Source organism: Rhinopithecus bieti, unplaced genomic scaffold (genome assembly GCF_001698545.2).
Source record: "Rhinopithecus bieti isolate Rb0 unplaced genomic scaffold, ASM169854v2 scaffold_11964, whole genome shotgun sequence".
NCBI lineage: Eukaryota > Metazoa > Chordata > Mammalia > Primates > Cercopithecidae > Rhinopithecus > Rhinopithecus bieti.
In genome coordinates this window covers 1,737,897-1,742,552 of record NW_016807677.1, presented here as the reverse complement: position 1 = coordinate 1,742,552, position 4,656 = coordinate 1,737,897, and the positions used below count along the sequence as shown (strand labels likewise).

General features: G+C 48.4%; 1 pseudogene across 1 annotated transcript in view; it reads left to right on the top strand.

Moving 5' to 3' along the window:
- The window catches only part of LOC108536347 (proprotein convertase subtilisin/kexin type 7-like), a 40,242-nt pseudogene extending 38,088 nt beyond the window's left edge, over positions 1-2,154 (top strand). The window contains exons 3-6 of the transcript XR_001887494.1: positions 623-670; positions 760-890; positions 1,157-1,274; positions 1,597-2,154. The product of XR_001887494.1 is annotated as a proprotein convertase subtilisin/kexin type 7-like (transcript). The remainder of the gene's footprint in view (positions 1-622; positions 671-759; positions 891-1,156; positions 1,275-1,596) is intronic.
- Positions 2,155-4,656: the final 2,502 nt, after the last annotated feature.

Sequence of the window (4,656 nt, the reverse complement as noted above, 5' to 3'; positions counted from 1 at the left end):
ATTTTTTTATTTTATTTATTTATTTATTTATTTTTGAGACGGAGTCTCGCTCTGTCGGCTGGGCTGGAGTGCAGTGGCCGAATCTCAGCTCACTGCAAGCTCCGCCTCCCGGGTTTACGCCATTCTCCTGCCTCAGCCTCCCGAGCAGCCCGGACTACAGACGCCCGCCACCTCACCCGGCCAGTTTTTTGTATTTTTTAGTAGAGACGAGGTTTCACCGTGTTAGCCAGGATGGTCTCGATCTCCTGACCTCGTGATCCGCCCGTCTCGGCCTCCCAAAGTGCTGGGATTACAGGCTTGAGCCACCGCGCCCGGCCCACCATTTTTTTTTAAACTGGCCCAGAGGTTTGAGGTGACTTGTGGAAGGTCACCATAAGTGAAGGCCACAATATCCATGAATTTTGAGTATCTTTACTATCAGCGTATAGACTGGAAATTGAGCTCAACCCTCCCATCCTCCAGTCAAGTTAGACACTCCCTAGGCCAGTAGTTTTCAAAGCTTTCTTTAATTTGGTAGAAAGACATTTTTTCCAAGTAGAATCCCAGCTGAACCCCCAAAATATGGGAGAGAAAAGCAAGACTCTGTTCTGGAGTACAACCTTTCAACCTTTTCCATCCCTAGGGGCACCCAGTGAGGCTCTTCGGCAGACCCTGGGGTCAGCGGGACAGAGTGAGGCAGCTCCTAGAGCAGACCATGTGGCCTGAGCCCCTTTGGGTGGCAGGGTGGGCAGGGCCTCTGCTGTTTGGCATGGCTGACAGAGGGGCGTGGCTCACGAGCTGCCCCTTGCTGCCCTAGGGGATGAGTCATTCCAGGTCGGCATCCTCCGGCAATGGCAGCTGACCCTATATGGCTCTGTGTGGAGTCCAGTAGACATCAGGGACAGACAAAGGTGGGTAAAGCTGCATGTGTCAGATGGAAGGCCACTCACAGGGGAAGGGCCGCCTAGGGAGCCCATCGCCCTCTGAACCCCAGCTGTTTCCCAGCTCCAGCCTCAAGCTGGGAGACAGAGCCCTGGGCTGGGAACTCACAGTCTGGGCCTCTCCTTTTTGCTGTGGGGCTTCCCTGTCTTCAGCTGTAGGAGGGGAAGATGGGTGACGGCAGATGGTACAGGAACCACAGTCAGTGGGGCATCCTCATCTCTTTTCTTCTCCACAGGCTGCTAGAGAGTGCCATGAGTGGAAAACACCTGCATGATGACTTCGCCCTGCCCTGCCCACCGGGGCTGAAAATTCCTGAGGAAGATGGTTACGCCATCACCCCCAATACCCTCAAGGTACTAGGGCCAAGACTCAAGCTGCGGGTAGACAGGACTGTCCTGTCTTGGGCATGGAGTTCTTAGCGTGCTTCTCAGGGTGACCTGCGTGGCGAAGGACTGGGAGGACCTGGGTCCCAGCAGTGGTTTCATAGCATTGCTCCTACCCTACTAGCCTAACTCTTATAGGACAGGTCTTGTCAGGGGAAGGGGAGGGGAAGAGTATGTGTGAAAAAGGCAATCCCTAGAAGGAAAAAGACTTTCTGAGCTCATTGTCCTGGGCTGAGAAAGGCTGTAGGCTTCAGGAAACAGTGCCTCACGTAGGTGCTTGCCTCAACCCCAGACCCTGGTGCTGGTAGGCTGTTTCACCGTCTTCTAGACCGTTTACTACATGCCGGAAGTATATTTGAGCCAGAGGAATGTGGCTTCCAACCAAGTTTCTAGGAGTGGACCCTGCCACTGGCCCCATCAGAGCCGGAAAGCCAAGGAGGAAAGGACAGAGCTAGAATCAGTGCCACTCTGCAGCAGCAAGGATCCAGACGAAGTAGAAACAGAGCAGGCGCCCTCCCACCACCTCTGACCTCCTTGTCCTAGACTTGCTGGAGCAAGGGGACTGGAGCCTGTCCCAGAATAAGAGCGCCTGGACTGCCCTCATCAGCACCGAGACCTACTGCACGGGAAGGAGGAACAGATCTGCTGACCTCAGGGCCTGACAGTGTGGGACAGGCTCTTCTTAAAATTAGGGAGCTCTTGAGAGAAAGCAGCCCTGATGCTTACATCTGGAATCTGAGGCATCCTCTGACTCCACTCAAAGAGGGTGAGGGCCTTCTTAAGATACAAATGGCAGAGGATTGCTGCCAGAGAAGTCTGGTCAGAGCCATAGGGTCTTCCTCCAGCCAAACGGGAACTTTGGGTGAGAAGGTGTTGGACAGGGGATTGGTGCCCCCTTTGGGTTGGCCTCCATCCTCTTTTTTTTTTCTCCCTTAACACTCTCCACCTGGAGATGGGCGGCCTCTTTTTTTTTTTTTTTTTTTTTTTTTGAGACGGAGTCTGGATCTGTTGCCCAGGCTGGAGTGCAGTGGCATGATCTTGGCTCACTGCAACCTCTGCCTCCCGGGTTCACGCCAATCTCCTACCTCAGCCTCCAGAGTAGCTGGGACTACACGCACCTGGCTAATTTTTTGTATTTTTAGTAGAGACAGGGTTTCACCGTGTTAGCCAGGATGCTCTCGATCTCCTGACCTTGTGATCTGCCTGCCTTGGCTTCCCAAAGTGCTGGAATTACAGGCGTGAGCCACTGCGCCGGGCACCTCTTTTTTTTGAGGTGGAGTTTGACTCTTGTTGCTTACGTTGGAGTGCAACGGTGGATCTCGGCTCACTGCAACTTTTGCCTTCCAGGTTCAAGCGATTCTCCTGCCTCAGCCTCCCGAGTAGCTGGGACTACAGGCATGTGCCACGACACCCAGCTAATTTTTTTTTTTTTTTTTTTGAGACGGAGTCTCACTCAGTCACCCAAGCTGGCGTGTAGTCGCGCGATCTCGGCTCACTGCAAGCTCGGCCTCCCGGGTTCACGTCATTCTTCTGCGTCAGCCTCCCAAGTAGCTGGGACTACAGGCGCCCGCCACCGCGCCCACCTAATTTTTACATTTTTAGTAGAGATGGGGGTTTCACCGTGTTAGCCAGGATGGTCTTGATCTCCTGACCTCGTGATCCACCCGCCTCGGGTACTCCCAAAGTGCTGGGATTACAGGCGTGAGCCACCGCATCCAGCCTAATTTTGTATTTTTAGAAGAGAAGTGGTTTCTCCATGTTGGTCAGGCTGGTCTCAAACTCCTGACCTCAGGTGATCAGCCCGCCTTGGCCTCCCAAAGTGCTGGAATTACAGGTGTGAGCCACTGCTCCCGGCCGGGTTGCCTCTTTAATACCATCTTTTCAGTTCTCCAAACATGAATTCTTTCTAAGAAAACCCTCAGAACAACAAATATTTATTGAGCACCTACAGGCATGCCATATAGTGTGTGAGCAGCTCCAAGAGAATTCCAAGGTAAATTAGTAACGTAAACATCATTTTATATGAGGACAAAATTAGGTTGGATTATATATGTCTAAAGTAATACATACTTAGTGCCACTTGACAGCACAATTAGTTGAAAAATTACTTGACATACAATATTAGACAGATCAACAAGACAGAAGCTTAACAAGGATATCCAGGACTCGAACTCAGCTCTGCACCAAGCCGACCTAGTAGACATCTACAGAACTCTCCACCCCAAATCAACAGAATATACATTCTTCTCAGCACCACACTGCACTTATTCTAAAATGAACCACATAATTGGAAATAAAGCACTCCTCAGCAAATGTAAAAGAACAGAAATCACAACAAACTGTCTCTCAGACCACAGTGCAATCAAATTAGAACCCAGGATTGAGAAACTCACTCAAAACAGCACAACTGCATGGAAATGGAACAACCTGCTCCTGAATGACTACTGGGTAAATAACAAAATGAAGGCAGAAATAAAGATGTTCTTTGAAACCAATGAGAACAAAGACACAACGTACCAGAATCTCTGGGACACATTTAAAGCAGTGCGTAGAGAGAAATTTACAGCACTAAATGACCACAAGAGAAAGCAGGAAATATCTAAAATTGACACCCTAACATCACAATTAAAAGAACTAGAGAAGCAAGAGCAAACGCATTCAAAAGCTAGCAGAAAGCAAGAAATAACCAAGATCCGAGCAGAACTGAAGGAGATAGGGACACAAAAAACCCTTCAAAAAATCAATGAATCCAGGAGCTGTTTTTTTGAAAAGATCAACAAAATTGATAGACTGCTGGCAAGACTAATAAAGAAGAGAGAATAATCAAACAGATGCAATAAAAAATGATAAAGGGAATATCACCACCGATCCCACAAAAATACAAACTACCATCAAAGAATACTATAAACACCTCTATGCAAATAAACTAAAAAATCTAGAAGAAATGGATGAATTCCTGGACACATACACTCTCCCAAGACTAAACCAGGAAGAAGTTGAATCTCTGAATAGACCAATAAAAGGCTCTGAAATTGAGACAATAATTAATAGCCTACCAACCAAAAAAAAGTTCACAACCAGACAGATTCACAGGCAAATTCTATTAGAGCTACAAAGAGGAGCTGGTACCATTCCTTCTGAAACTATTCCAATCAATAGAAAAAGAGGGAATCCTCCCAACTCATTTTATGAGGCCAGCATCATCCTGATACCAAAGCCTGGCAGAGACACAACAAAAACAAGATAATTTTAGACCAATATTCCTGATGAACATCGATACGAAAATCCTCAATAAAATACTGGCAAACTGAATCCAGCAGCACTTCAAAAAGCTTATCCACCACGATCAAGT